General features: G+C 38.9%; 1 long non-coding RNA gene across 2 annotated transcripts in view; it reads left to right on the plus strand.

Moving 5' to 3' along the window:
• Positions 1–16701, plus strand: part of LOC139075346 (uncharacterized) — a 114421-nt gene that overhangs the window by 90823 nt on the left and 6897 nt on the right. For both annotated transcript variants that reach the window (XR_011525666.1, XR_011525665.1), the window contains 2 exons: positions 5503–5584; positions 14980–15098. This is a non-coding gene — a long non-coding RNA (uncharacterized lncRNA). The remainder of the gene's footprint in view (positions 1–5502; positions 5585–14979; positions 15099–16701) is intronic.

The following is a 16701-nucleotide window of genomic DNA, read 5'->3' on the forward strand; positions in this document are numbered from 1 at the left end:
TCATTTCTCACTGTTCCCTTAGACTCCCTTTTATTCCAGCCTTGGAAAAGTATTGGAAATTCTCCAAATATGTGCTCCCTTTATACATCGGCATGCTTTTGTGTGCTGTTCTCTCTTCCTGCAATGTCAGTCCTTGTCTACCACACATACACTTGGTTCTAAGGAAATCTACCCAATCCACAGGCCTTACAGCCTTGCCTTGGCCCAACTCCTATTCCCCCTCCTACTGCTCCAGCAATAGCTTTTAGACTAGGAAGGATGCATGTCTCAAGACAGCAACCACTCTATGAGAGAGACAGTATTGTTATCCTTAAATTACACTGAAGGAAAGCAAAGCACTGAAATATTGTAGAGCTGGTGATGATGGGGTGAAGATACAAATCCAGTAGATTAATGTCCAAACCCATGTTCTTAATCACCATATTACCTCTAATTCAAAGATGCTTATTGAATGAAGAGTTTAATGATTATTGAGACCTAGCCCTGATACTATGCCATGACTGACTGGAAATAATGAGCTAAAATGAAAAGGAAACCAAAACTGATATTAATTCACTTAAAAAGAAGACAGAGATGCCAACCCTTTCACATTTCATGAATGCAATGTTGATTGGTCAGAGCATTTAGAATAATGTGAGGGTATTTTTGTAGAGCTGGATATATGTTTCTGGGAGAAAATTTTGATCTATTGGAGCCATAGCATTTGATTTACACACACACACACAATCACCTTTTTAATATGTCCTGTTAATTCAATATATACATTTAATATTTTACTTTTTTCTTGAGGCCAGAGTCAAACTTATGGTAACCTACATGCATTTATTTTTTCTATCAGAAAATGTCACAATGTTTGTCCTTGACATTGAAGGGGCAAGGCCTTCTGACAGTGCTGCCAAATCAGTGTCTGCTGTGGTTGGAAATCCAGCTGTGTTTAGTAAGTTGTGACACATAGCCATCTGAAAAATAGCAGTATGTGATTACTTTTGCCTGAATAACACTGATTTTCAAAGTAAACACTTCAAATGGATTGGATAATAATCAGATCCTAGGGAATGGAAGTAAAGAAGAGATAATGAGTTCATGGAAAAAATGAAACAAAACAAAACCCACAAAACCAAAAAACCCTTAAAAGCAATCATATAGTCTGCTGGAGCAGAATTTCTGTCCAAAAGTTAACAAGCTTTAGAGCCCAAATAGTAGAATGATCACCATATTCCATATCCAGGAGAACTTTCTCCTATGCTCATTGAACAACTCTATATATGAAATTCAAAATTTAGTCTCCCTCATTTAAAAGATCACTATTGGGGCCGGCCCAGTGGCACAGTGGTTAAGTGCACACGTTCCACTTCGGCGACCCAGGGTTTGCCGGTTTGGCTCCCGGGTTCAGACATGGCACCGCTTGGCAAGCCATGCTGTGGTAGGCATCCCACGTATAAAGTAGAGGAAGATGGGTATGGATGTAAGCTCAGGGCCAGTCTTCCTCAGCAAAAAGAGGAGGATTGGCAGCAGTTGGCTCAGGGCTAATCTTCCTCAAAAAAATAAATAAATAAATAAATAAATAAAAGATCATTCTTCATCCTAATTTGTTGGCTTCTCCCTAGATAATGCTAAATGTTCCTATTATTATCTGAACTCTGCCCATTACCTGATGAGTCTTTCACTATCATTTCAAATATATTATTCAGTACTAAGAACTTCATTGCCTTTCTTTTATTGTTTAAATAAATCTCTCTCTATTTTTGACTCTTCAATATGAAGAGTCAAATTGCAATTTTGAGATAAACTTCAAACGAATAGTCACAGAAAAGTGATTTTGTTTTATCTTAAAATTGGGTACTTTTTTACCATCTTCAACAAATACTTAACATCAGGTCTTTAGAATTCATGCTTCTAAACCCTTAATTTCTCAAAACTCCCCAACATTTAAGCACTCTTCAATCTGTTCACTTCACATAAGATATGCAAAAATGAGAGAGACTCATGAAGAATTGTCTCCCAATACTTGGGACTCGTTTTCCCCTATGTTTTCCTATGAAACTCACTTTTTTGGCTAATTTGTCCCATTGAAAAGATTTACCAGTACTGGCTGTCTGCAATATACTCACACACATATTTCTACTTCTCTGAACTCACACTCCTTTCCCTGTAACATCCTGGATTTGTCCAGGAGCCCATAGCAACAGATGATCATTCCAAGGATCCTGATGAGGGTTGAATTTTATCCCCCCAAAATTCATATCTTGAAGTCCTAAACCCCACTACCTCAGAATATGACCTTAATCAGAAATAGGGTCATCGCAGATGTAATTAGGTCAGATGAGATCATACTGCAGTAGGGTGAGCCCATAATCCAATAGGACTGGGGCCCCTTTAAAAAGGGAAATTTAGGGGGTGCAGGCTTGGTGGTGTAGTGGTTAAGTTTGCATGTTCCGCTTCAGCAGCCTGGGGTTCACTAATTTGGATCCCGGGTGCAGACCTATGTACTGCTTGTCAAGCCATGCTGTGGCAGGCGTCCCACATAAAATAGAGGGAAAATGGGCTCAGATGTTAGCTCAGGGCTAGTCTTCCTCAGCAAAAAAGAAAGATTGGAGGCAGATGTTAGCTCAGGGCTGATCTTCCTAAAAAAAAAAAAAAAAAAGGGAAATTTGGACACAGACATGCACAAAGGGAGAACGCCATGTGAAAATGAAGGCAGAGATCGGGGTGAGGCTTCTCCAAGCCAAAGAAGGCGAAAGATTGTTAGCAAACCACCAAAAACTTGGGGAGAGCCATGGAATAGATTCTCTCTCACAGCCCTTGGCCAACTTTGCTGACATTTTGATCTTGGACTTCTAGTCTCCAGAACTGAGACAATAAATTTGTGTTGTTTAAACCACCCAGTTTGTGGTACTTTGTTACAGCAGCCCTGGCAAACTAATACAGATCCACACAGACTTTTGGCAGACCCGATCCTAACGTGCACTGACATTTAATGGGGACCCTTAAAGCCCTTCTCTAACCTGGGCTCATATCGACCTCCCTGACTTTTTATCTGAATTCTGCCAAAATTGTCTTACCATTTGGTGAAGCCCCCCCAAATCCAGCAGAGCCTCTACCTAGAACCCAACAGCAACAAAGAATATCACTAATCTCAAATGGTTTTTTCTTTTTGAGGAAGATTAGCCCAGAACTAACATCAGCCGCCAATCCTCCTGTTTTTGCTGAGGAAGATCGCACTAACATCCGTGCCCATCTTCCTCTATTTTAAATGTGGGATGCCTGCCACAGCACGGCTTGATAAGTGTTGCGTAGGTCCACACAGGAAAGAATGGGCAAACCCTGGGCCGCTGAATCGGAGCGTGCAAACCCAACCCCTATGCCACTGGGCCAGCCCCTCAAATGGCTTTTAATGCTAGGATTTTAGTGCTGAAGCAACTCTTCAGACCTGAACTATTAAGCTCTCCTGAACTCCAGACCAAGCTTCCTTTAGTCTCAGCTCTTGTAAACCTCAGTCTGCCACAACTCTGCCCACCGTCTTCTTTTCCTGACTTTGATACGCTGGACTGCTTCCAAACCTTGCCTTAGTTATATTATCATTCATCTTTATAGTGAGAGATGTGGCCCCAGTTCTATTCATCTGCCCATGAAAAGTACACTCAACTGCACATGGTCGAGAATTGACAAGGTGGGAGAGTAGATCTACCTTTTCTCTCTTCAGAAAAGAACAATGATTACTAACACATGAGTTCATGGGGGGTGTGACCTGTATGTCCAACTTAAATAACTGGAACAAGAAGTTCTCTGCCTCTAGAATAATAATATCACCTTACGTATACTGAATTTACATCATTTACATCATTTACTGAAAAAAATACAGTGTGCTTGCACAGTAGTAAGTTTTAATATACTTATTCTAATTCATACCCAGTGAAAAGTCATAGTTAGGCCTTATTATCCACACTTTATAGATAAGGAAACAGGTTCAGAGATGTTAAATATTTACAGTGGCTGAGTGATAAGATTAATGCTCTGACAATCTAGGGCAAAGTTATAAACATAAAGAGACAAAAAAGAGCAATTCAATAAACAATAGAAGTCTTTATTTACATTGTTTATAGGTAAGCGATTTATTGCCCTATTGGACACACTAGTGACCAATATATCCCAAATCTGAAAGTAATAGAAAAATGAGCCTGATTCTCTCTGTATACAATGTACTAAACTTTTAATGACACTGTTTCACCACTTCAGGCTCAAAATGTTGTGTATTATTCTCTCTCTCTCTCTCTCGTGGATAAGCATGGACATGGCCTCAGATGTCATGACTAGAGCAGGCAGAATGTACCAGCAATACCTCCCATTATGTGGCTCATACCATTACTGTACAATTTCTTTTCAGTATTTCAGACAAGTGAGTCTTTACCTGAACTCTAAATGAGAGCTGATTTCTAACAAAAAATTTGCAATAGCCTGTTGAATTACTATTGAAATGCAGTAGACTGTGGCTAAGTCTATTATCCCTGAGACTGTGGAAAATGGAGTTTCCTGAAGCCTGTAAGGTTAACATCACTTGCAGTAAGATGATTTCCCCAGACATGCTGCTTTGCTGAGGAATACCCTAGATTTATGGCATAGTACCAGTGAAGGTTCTGGATTCTTTCTACCAACACCCTCTTATAAATTCAAGAGTCAAAACACAGATTCAGAAATTATTGGAAGCATGAATCTGAAGATCACAATTCCAAAGGCCAGGTTGTCTTTTATTGTCATGCAGGAAAAAAATTACCCTCAGTTGGAACTTAGTTTAATATACTACTTGGATATTTAATTCTAAGGATTATTGACACTTTAAAATGGATTCTTCTAAAGTAGTTCATAAAAAATATTTATTGGGAAATTATTAAGAAAAATCAATAAACTAGAGTTGATACAAATATAAGTAAAATGGTCACTCCATATTTGAGGGGGAAAAAATGGCAAGGAGCTGATCCACTCCTTTTCTTGTGAGTGAAAGAGAAAAAAAACTTCCAAGGTTTGCACTAACATCAATTCAGGGGTTCATATCTCCCAAAGACACTAATTACACCTTATCTTTATTTCTGCTCTGGAGACAATAGGACAAATGAGATTTTAGGGCAAGGACTGGAAAAGAGAGATGCTGATTTGTGATCATGTTTTCCTTCTTGACAGCTTCTTCCTGGTGCTAGCAGTGCAAAGGAGTAAAAGGGAGATTTTGGCAAGTAGAAAACTGCAGGATCTAAAAATTATTACTGGAGGGTAAGACTAGATAAACAAAGAAAATGAAATCAAATGACATAATCCTCCTTCTGTTTGTAAGTTTCCATGAATTAAATATTAAATGAAACATAGGATTAGACATTTAGAAGCAATACCTTTGAGATCGTCAGTAATTTCCTTTATTCTCACTTAGTAGTCATTTTTTCCTAATTTTTCTTTTTTTCTGATATGTGACTTCAAAGCAAAATGTTGTAAATACATATTTATTTGCATTTACAGTATGTAGCAGAGGTACAGAGGAGAGTGTCTAAGAATGTGGACCTTTGAGACACATGGACATGAATGATGGCTGTGCCAGTTGGTAAGTTTGTGACCTCGGACAAATGATGCTATGTATCTTTGTTCAAATGTTCTTGTGTGTAAAATGGATTAACAACAGCAGCTGCCTCATGGTGTCATTCTAAGGATAAAATGAATTAATATGGTGGTGTGAACCTGGTACATGAGCACTTTTAAGAGTATGGACAATTTTAAGGGGATCACTTTCCAGATGCTGAACTCCACATGTACTCTGCCCAAGAAATTGTGGCCGGAGAAAGGGTCATGTCAGAGGTGTCCTGTCTGTTTTCCTCTCTTTCACAACTGTTCTTTTCCACATTCCAAAATAAGGTGTGCCTCTTACCCATCAGAATCTTACTGCACTGCTGTCACTTAATGTGTAAATCACCCAGTGCCAAATAAAGGGACTATGCGAAATAGTGTTGCCGGTGTTGAGATAGGGAGTGACACTAATGACTAAAAATATGTTTTTTGCAAGTCTGGTAATTTCCAATTCTTTGCTTTCAACAAAATTGAAGGAGGACCTAGTTGAGTTTTCAACTGACATGTCGTTAGAAATAATTAGACATGATGAGAACAGAGGATTCTTCCATTCCCATTTACTTCTGTATGTAAACAAATTTCTTAGCTTGTCATGTGTCCCTTGTCAAAATAAAAAATTATTTTATATTTATATTATAAATATAATTGGAGATGATAAGTATCAAATTGCTTATGACCTAGCCTCAGAAGGCAGAAGACATCTCTCTGGCTGTAGTCACATGCCCACCCACAATCTAGGGGAAGACACATAGATCCCACCTCTTGATGGCAAGCTCAATGTCACATTGTAAGGGAGCTTGTTGGGTGGGATATGTTATTGAACCATCTTTGAAAACTACAAAATATCGCATATTATGAAGGGTGAAACCTTGCAATTTTCAAGTTGCAAGGAGTGTTTTGTTTCTGTCAATGGCGAAGCTTGACTTAACTTTGAGAGGAGCTGTCTCTTTTGTTTTAGGGAAGAAATCTAAACAGTTTAATAGGACTTTTCCTGTGGTAAGTGGATATCCCATTCTGAAATGAAAGGATATAATATAGTGAGGAGTGAACGTACTGTGCACTATAAATAAAAGTTCTTCCTACTTAGAAATGGAGCCACATCTCTGAGGTTTGTTTCCTTTCAGAATGAAAACCTCCCCATTTTCTCCCTTTCTGGAGTCCCTATGGAGTCCTGGGCCTGAATTCTGGGCGCACCAGTCATTCTGAAGGACACTCATGTGTGCAGGAGCTAAATCTAATGGGGCAGGAGACAAAGGGTAGAGATGTCCACAAGGAGTTACATTCAAATGGTTTGGCCAGGGGATTCTGAGAGTAGTTACAGGTAATGTCTAGTTTTTAGTTTTTCTTTGGTCATTCTGTCTTATAATATCCTGAAGACTTTAGTAAAATGTTGGTTTATGTTATATCATATTGGGTTTGTATTTTTTGTGGAATTAAGAGATGGGCTTGAGTTAGGATGACCAATTGGTCCAGGTTTGCCTGGGCTTTCCTAGTTTAATCCTGGAATTCCCATGTCTCAGGCAAGCTGGGATGATGGGTCCCTGTAGCTGGAGTCTACACTTGAGCTTAACTTGTTGGGAGAGAAGAGTAACAGCCTGGAAAAAGTTAGATTCACGTCTGTCAGTGGCAACCTTTAGAAGAGGTGCGCCATGTCTTTACTTGAATCAGGCAGCAGTTCAGGTATCAAGCAAATGTTAAGAAAAAGTATCCAAATTTTAGCAATAGGCAGTGCCATGCAAGGTATTGTCTAGCCAGTCCACAGAGGTCTTATCTGATTCTCTAGGGGTGAATACCTTTGTTGGACTTACTATTTTAATATTGATTAGGACATCTGATATTTCTGTAAAGGTTGATATTAACTTGTAGAAACTCATGTATATGATTGTTTTCTGAGAGCAATGCAAATAAATTTTATTCAAGAGATGAAATGATTTCTGTCCTATAAAAAAGATGAACCCCAGAAGTTGAAGTTTTTGCCCTGCAGAATATTAGCTAGTCTTATATTTAAATCAGCATTCTTATTCTACTATCCTTTAAGCCACTACAGGGGCCAGCCTGGTAGCATAACAGTTAAGTTTGCACATTCTGCTTTGGAGGCCTGGAGTTTGCTGGCCCAGAACCCGGGTGCAGGCCTGCTCACCACTTGTCAAGCCATGCTGTGGCAGCCATCCCACGTATCAAGTAAAGGAAAACAGGCATGGATGTTAGCTCAGGGCCAGTCTTCCTCAGCAAAAAGAGGAGGATTGGCGGCAGATGTTAGCTCAGGGCTAATCTTCCTCAAAAAAAAAAAATAAAAATAAGCCACTATAAATATTTTGATATTGTCCAATTCTTTTAAAATCAACTTCACCATCTTTCTGCTTCCCTCATTAATGAGATAAATAAAATTTGACACTGCTGACTTTATTTGGGTTAGTGATGTTTTCATATTTTTGAAAATCATCCTTTGACATTAGAGATTTGTGGAATGTGTTAATATTCCTAAGAAATATCCTAGAAATTTGTTGAGGGAGTGCACCTGGTGAAAGTCTGGGTTTTCTGCATCCTTTCTCCCTCCCTGGGTGAGGGAAACTATGAATATGATGAAGAGATTGGGTGTTCCTGGAGTGAGGAAGTCTTTCTGTCCCTCCTTCATCTTTGCTGCCAAGCCCCCAGGCCTCAGCCTTCTCCCCTGCCGGCAGAGGCCCTCCTCTTAGTCAGTGGATTCTATCAATGATGTTGTGGTGGGGTGAGGGGTGGTACAGATTTTTCAGAGCTCTCAAACTGAAACATCTACAAACCAAACCTTTCTTTTACCAATATAGACCTCTTCTTAAAGCTTCATTATACCACTTTATGATCCTAAAAGTGTCTCTGTTGCTTTCTTCAGTCTCACCAAAGATGCTTTCCTAGGAAGGAGCTGGAGATGGAATCAGAATCAGAAGAAAACCAGATGTACACATATATGTATATGTGTGTATTGTGTATATCGCCAGGGTCATAACAGGAAGGTCGAATCTAGATACCACTCTACAAATTTTTTTTAAAAAAGTTAATACCAGGAATTGGTTAAATTGGTGATGGAGAGACTGAGAAACCAAATAGGTGACAGTGGGGCACTCCAGAGATTAGCAATAGCAGGAAGCTGCTCACCCCTGGGCTGGAGGGAGAGGAGAAGGCAGTGTTTCTGCAGCTCACTGGCTGGTGTTGAATGACGGAAACTGGAAACATGGGGAAGATGCAGCTGTTGGCAGAGAAACTGCCAGGACAGAGAGAGGAGAGAAATATACCCTGGTTTATTCCTTCTTCCCACCTTCCCACTGGCCAAACCTAGCAGGGAGCAGTTGATTACAAAGCCTGGGAACTGTAGCCTGCAGGGTCAGCTCAGTTTGAGACCAGAACAGTAAAAGAGGGAAGAAGGGGCAGGAGCAGAAATGGGCCAATACCAGTGTGTTATTTAGTGGGACGTATAATAGATTGATAAATGTTCAATAGTTACTTTTTCCAGTTTTCTATTTCATTGGCCGTTTAGAGTCTTTATCTAATTACTAGGGATGTGAAGAAAAGTCTTTTGTAACATGCTCCCGGACTTGGACTCAGGCCAAAACTTTCTGAGAATACAAAGGGCTGTCCTGCTCTAAACTTCTTTTTTTTAAATTCAATACACTTATTTTCTTTAAATGCTTTTTTTTTTCCTCCCCAAAGCACCAGTACATAGTTGTATATCCTCCTTGTAGGTCATTCGAGTTCTTCTATGTGGGATGCTGCCTCAGCACGGCTTGATGAGCAGTGTGTAGGTCCGTGCCCAGGATCTGAACCAGTGAACCCCAGGCTGCCGAACTTAACCACTATATCACCAGGCCAGCCCCTTTAAATTTCTCGAAACTACTTCTATTTGAAGATAGTCAGCTTGGTTGAGTTAAATAAGTGGTCACTCTCTCAGCCCCTGTACTTACTTTAACACTTTTTCAGTCTCCTTTGTTGGCCCCCCAAAGATCTTTCTCTATTTATGACTCATCTCCAAATCCCACAAAAAAAGAGATCTTTTGCCATTTTTTTCCACTTCCTCTGAATTGCTGTCCTGTTTCACATGTAGACATGTGAAATACAGACTTTTGTGGTGATACTCATTACAACCCCTTTTTTGCCTTTGAGTTCTGAATGCATTAAAAAAAGTGGATACAGAAGAGAGGTAAGGAGCAAAATATCAGCTGTGCTGCTGGAAAAGCTAGCTCGAAGAGCACAACTGGGGCCTGAAGGTGAAGTATGCGTCTTACTTCCTCCACTGAATGGAACTTACCACGTCGTGGTAGGTAGAGAGAACAGATAGCCTGCAGGCCTCGGTCCAGCATGCTCAGTGTCCTTTCTCTACTCTCACCAATTTGATACATAAGTCCTCTTCTTGGGGGATATTCCCATAATGAGGTAGAGGGAACGACTGGAAGAAATCCCCAGTGTTCCTTTCTGGGGGATATGGTAGAAGGCCTCTCTCTTTGTAGAAATGAGAGAAGGACAATAGCTATTTCCCTCAGTCACATTACAACCTACATAAAATGTCAATCAACCTGCTAAAACCCAACTGTGGGCCAGTTTAGTCTCATTTGTCACCAATTTGTATGCAGTCAATCCCTCCCTTGAAAACTTGCAAACTGGCCATTCCTGATTAGAAGAATTTTAAAATCCTGATTAAAAGAGTTTAAAATTTTTCTTTAAAAAGTTTTTGTTTTAAACTTTTACAAATATATTATGTGCTGTTGTAAAAGTTAGCACAGTATAAACAAAAATGTGTTGTTGCACACTGAATATACTCAACAACTCCAGTTCAATTCTCATAAAGTACTGGAAGCATGATTAGGAACACTAAATAATTTTGTGGTTGAAAATAATTGAAAGTATTTTCCTGAAAGAAAATGTAAGTAACAAATGTAACAGCATGTGAAGTGTATTTTAAATGTCTAAATCCATTTCGTTTAGATTTAAGGTAAAAATGAAAGTACACGCCCACTAGATGGCAGCAAACGAAATCTTTTTTTAAAAAAGAAAGTCCCTCTAATAAAGCAGAACAGTGGAAGGGAAGGAAAGTTGGGGGTGACAATTAAGTTGTTAGAGGGGAAACTAGGAATTTCAAAACGCACTGGCACATCAGATAAACTCTGTCAATCAAATTGTGATTACAGACTATCTATATTGAGCTCCTAAAGTCAAACTCTTTTAACACCAATTCTTTTGGACCCATGTGTTCTAAGATAACACCCCAGACAAAATGATCCAACAGAAGCTCCCCACAGTCTTATGAGTTCTGAAAATACAGTCATTGACTGTGACAGAGACCGGCCTATTTTACAAATTCTGAGCAGTCTTTGCCGAGACCAGCCCATGACTAACTCTGGTACCCTAAACCCTTTAAGTACCCTTCCTTAACTCCCTCCTTTGGTATTCATTCTCTTTTGCTGCAGTTAGACTTGTAGAGGTGTTCCTGGTGGTGTTGGCCAATGAGCTTTAATATGTCAATGAGACATCCTATTTCCAAGCTTGTTAAGGAGTTATCTTCAAAGTTGCTTATAATATAGAAATAGATTTATTTCAGGTAATATAAGTCAAATATTATCAGCAGTGCGAAAGTGAACCATCAAATATGCACACTGACAAAGACTCACTCCTTGACCAAACTTTGGACAAGCTCCTCTGAGCCCTCTTTTGAACTAGGCCTCAACCTTGGGCCCTGCCCTCAGCCTACCCAACCCAGTCTTACCTCAGAATCCTGCTACATTATCATCCTCCGACCCTTGATATCTGGTCACCCTTGGTTATCTGATTGAGTTCCTCTTCCCTGCTTTTGATGTATAAATCCTTGGCCTGCCTTTAGCAAGAATCCCCCTACTCTTGATGTCTCCTCTTAGTGATTGTTCATCCTTTAATATGCTCTTTGTCTATAAATCTCTACTTGTCTTTGTTGTATTTGGAGTTGAGCACAATTTCTCACCCCTATTGAAATAATATTGAATACTGTCTTCCTTACCATTTTAACAATTGTGAGAATAATTTTTCTTTAATAATACATGTTTGTTTGTTATTTATTTATTTTGGTGAGGAAGATTTGCCCTGAGCTAACATCTGTGCCAGTCTTCCTCTATTTTGTATGTGGGTCTCCACCACAGCATAGCTGATGAGTGGAGTTTGTCTGTGCTTGGATCTGAATGTGCAAACCCAGGCTGCTGAAGCAGAATGCACAGAACTTTAAACTTTTGGCCATGGGGCCAGCCCCATCATGTTTGTTTTTTAATGTTTTACTTGTTTTCAAAACTTTAACATGTAATCTATCAATTATTCTGGATGGCTTTAAACCTGAAGCTATTTTTAAAGTTCATTATCTCTAACTGGAATGTATTTCTAAAGATCTTCTTTTTTGTCATCTATCTTCTCATGCAGCTGTGTATTACTTCCTTTATTGACCTCCTAAATGATTTTCTAGTATCTCCAACTCCAATCCAGTCGATCATCTTGCACACTGAATTCCTAACCTTCGCTGGCTAATGAGTAAAAAGAACTTTATGTTTATTTCAATGCCACACAGTCTTAAATGTTGGACCTTAGCTCTCCCTGATACTTCTGAGCGCCTCCTATTCCCACAAAGATGTCCATGAGGGAGTCATTCCTGGGCATCTACATATTGTTCTTTTTTTCCAATTCCTTCCTACTCAGAGTAGTTTGTTGTCTGTAGAGCTGTTCAGGAAGCCTTAAAACTCATCGTTAGGGCTTTTAACTTTCTTTCTAAGTGTCTTAGACCTTATCTCTAATGTCCCACACAGCAAACATTGATTTAGGCTGTTATGCTTCTTGTAAACATTATTACTTATTAATTTTACCAGTTCATTAAGGATAATCTCAAATGCCATCCTCTCACAATAGCCTTTTATGAGATCATCTGCTAATATAATTTTCCCCTCAGTTGAGATAACTTCTACCCATTGATAGTGGGTCTAACCAATAGAGGGCTACACATAGTAAGTACTTTTTAATATAAATGTTCACGATTCTAATAATTTGACAAATAATTACTTTTGAGTCTCTACTATATGCCAGAAACTGTGCTAGACACTTTTAGTATATTACTTCTAATCCTCACAACAATCTTTCAAATAGGTTATTATTATTGTCATTTTACAAATGAGGAACTAAGGCTCTGAAAGTTTAAAAGACTTACCCTAAATCATATAATAACTTGGCAGAAGAGCTGGATCCAAATCCTATGTTTTATTCTCTATACATGATGCTTCCTTCATGCCCCTCCCACTTTTGTCTTCCTCTGGTTATACAAAATTATTTAGCATTTCATTTATCCAGTGATTCGACTCCTAATCTCAGTAAAGTGAAGAGACTCACAGGAGGCCAAAAAATAGAGTAAAATAAAAAACTCGTAATCAATAAGAAAAGTAAGTACATACAGCACCCACATATTTAATACTTTTAGCTGTAAGTTGCAGCCACTTTCAGCCTAGAATTTGTGGATCTTACATTTTATGTAGGATATGTTGTCAGTTTCACTACATAATCACGGGAAGCAGCATATTAGAAACTGTAGCAAAAAAGTCACTGCTCTCAATCAGTGAGGAAGCAAGAATCATTTACCAGGGCAGCAAAGCAAACATTTACGAAAGGCCGTTACTAAAGACGCAAACAATTTTTTGTCCCTCAGCAGTTGAGGTCATCCCTGAATTAAGCCACATTACAGTAATTTGTAGCATCATGTTGTTTATCCTCTTTGTTGAGTCATTCGCTAAAAAGAGTTGTATGAATAACCCTTGATAGGTTATTCTAGCGAGTTGTTCTTTCTACACACGTGTTTAGAGGTTTTAACTGAAACAGATGTTCTGTGAAGGATATTTAACAGCTCCTCATAAAGACTCATTGTTTAATTCAAACTGGCCTCTCAACTATGTTAAACTCTTGGATTGCTAAATTTATCAAGGATTGCTTTAGTTGGCAGTAGTATTTCAATATCTATATGGAAATTTTAACATGAAAAATGATTTTAATATCCATAATTTTATAGGTTCCAAGGCAGTGTTTTTTTCACATTTAGTATTTCCAAAATGGAGCTGTTTTATAACTTTATTCACATTTTCTATGAAAAACTATTTTAAATTAATAATCTGACTTTCAGGCAAACACTCTATATGTGAAGATGTTCATTTCAGTATTGTCAGAGTAAAAATTAGAAACAAGCCAATATCATCAATATGGGAGTGGTTAAACAAATTATAGTAAATTCATACAAAGGAATTTGGTACAGACATTGTACCTTCGTATAGAGATAGCTGGGTGATGTAGATTTTTGTGTGATGTTTACTAAAGTTAAATATGCAATGCAAACAAAGATCCACTATTTCTTCTTAAATATTTGGACTACAATTCTTGGAGCTGGACGGCAGTGCCGTCTATTACGTAATAAGAACCTTGTGATTAGATGTTTCTCCATTTGAATGAATGCTAAGATTAAAAAACACACAATTAGGGGATTGGCCCTGTAGCATAGTTGTTGAGCCTGGCACACTCTGCTTTGGTGGCCTGGGTTTGCAGGTTCAGATCCCAGGCGCAAATCTATACCACTCTTCAGCTATGCTGTGGTAACAACCTACGTATTAAGTGGAGGAAGATTGGCAACAGATGTTAGCTCAGGGCTAATCTTCTTCAGCAAAAAAAAAAAAAAGAAAAGAAAAGAAAAAAAGACAAGTCATTTAGCTTGCTTTAAAGAACAAATTTATTATAAAAATGGGAAAAAACCCCATCATTTCATAGTAAAATCTAAATGATATAGAACACCAAGGCATCAGTTAAGTAAGTAATACCTGAAAGAATTGTTATTAATTCTGCAATTTAACAAATTCTAGTCCCCAAATAACTTGTAAACTCACAAGATATTTTTACGTATTGAGGTGTATGGGGTAACTATTATGGTTAAAAACTGATTTGGCTTGAACTAAAAAGCCTGACTTATGGCCTATCAAACATACGTTGTACATGTACTTATCCATTAAAGTAAAGAATGCCCTCTTTTTGGATGAGAATGCATACTTCCCCTCCTACACTCAATTGGTAATGCCCTATTGGTAACCCCTGGATTAGTCCCTTTCTCAACATCAGGGTCGTGTTAACCTCCTAATTTGCAACTAAATACCTTTTTGAAACTGTGTTGAAAATGTATCATGGGCGTGTTTAATGTATGTTCTTTGTTCTGGAAAGATATAAGACTGTACTGAAAACCATGCTTCTCTGGAACGCCTTCTAAGGCCTTCCTGGATTATAACCCTCACTCTGGGGCAGGTAAAACTCACCTTATTTCTCTTATCTATGGAATGGTTATTGCTTATTTTGTGTTGACATTTCTTGGTGAAGTCAGCAGGATTTCAGAGAAACCTACTGGAGACCACTTGGAATCTACTTTGAACTGGCACTTGATACCACGTGGGCCCCTGGAGCCCCTCCGGCTTCCTGGCACTCTTCAGGTGTCCACGGTGAGTTCTTCTGAAACCTGGACTTCCTTATTTAAGTGGTAGATCTTGACTTTTACTTGAGCTGCTTCAAGTCTTAAGATTAGGTATCTTAAGAGAAACCTAGGGGGAATTTCCTAGGCCAGGAGAGCCTAGAGGGAACTGTGGAGTGAACAGGACAGGCTGACCTTTTTAATTTGGCTTTAAATTGGAAAGAATTGTGTCTGTAATGTCTGAACAAATTGTTTAACAGCAAAATGAGAGACTGAGAACTCATTCAGCTCTGAACAGAAGGGACGCCAGCTCCTCTCAGCCCTAAGGCATTCTCAGGTGACTGAGAACCCAGTGGGATTGTCTGAGGTTGAGCCTCGGGACATGCAGGGATCCCATAGGGAATTCCATCAAGATTGTTCACTTTAAGTAACTGATGGCTCATCCAGGGAAGTGCCTATGAGGATTGGTCATTCACGTGCCCTGACCACCACAGTAGTTTTAGACTGCCAGAGGGAGAAACTGAGACATGGTAAGAGAGTGCTCAGGATCTTTTTTAGGGAATGACACTCACAAGCAGCACTCTTGACCCATTACACTGTCCGTAGATACTGTTAAGACTATAGTAAAATGAAACTAAAAGAAAACGGGAAATTGTGCTTCTAAAAACCAACTAGTTCCGAAACGGGCAGCCTCCACCTGGAATTCTAACTGGCTTCATGTACAATATGTAGGGTCGAGCAGATACTTGTAAGTGCTTAACAAAATGGGGATAACTGTAATGGTTGGATCTTTGGATCAAGATAACCCAGGATAATTTAAAATTATAGAGGCCAGTTTGAGGCTCCTTTGAGTCTCCAAAACTTGTACATTGACCATTATAAGGAATGTTCCAATTAGGCAATATCATTAAGAATTGCACTTATTAAGTCCTGGCTTTAAGGACACCCTCGTAATCTAACTTTCAAAGGAGGACACACTGTGAACCTCTCTCAGGGTTAATGAGACTCTGAGAGACTTTTTTTTTTAAGATTTTATTTTATTTTTTTCGCTTTTCTCCCCAAAGTCCCCCGGTACATAGTTGTATATTCTTCGTTGTGGGTCCTTCTAGTTGTGGCATGTGGAACGCTGCCTCAGCGTGGTTTGATGAGCAATGCCATGTCCGTGCCCAGGATTCGAACCAACGAAACACTGGGCCGCCTGCAGCAAAGTGCGCGAACTTAACCACTCAGCCATGGGGCCAGCTCCACTCTAAAAGATTTTCTGGGAAACTGTGACCCTTAAACAGTCAAGGGGAAACTAAAATTAAAAATTAATGGAGTTGTTTAATGCTTCTGAGAATAGTTACTGTTTGTCTCAGCTAAAGCCTGACAAGATATTTGAAAGAATTTAGTAACTTATGATCAGAAATTTGGCGAAATTGGAAGCTGATGTTCAAAGCCCAAAAGGAATTTTTTTTAAGATGAATTAAGATAAAACTAAGCACCCAGAGGGAAAGAAGCAAATTAAGGAAAATGTAATTGGATGTGTGTGTGGGTCCTTTGATAAGTAACTAACCTCTGCTGTTTATCTATCTCAAAAAAAAACTTGTGACCTCAGGGAGCTATTATCTAGACCATCCCAGATTCCTGAGTCT

Source organism: Equus przewalskii, chromosome 13 (genome assembly GCF_037783145.1).
Source record: "Equus przewalskii isolate Varuska chromosome 13, EquPr2, whole genome shotgun sequence".
In the NCBI taxonomy this organism is placed as follows: domain Eukaryota; kingdom Metazoa; phylum Chordata; class Mammalia; order Perissodactyla; family Equidae; genus Equus; species Equus przewalskii.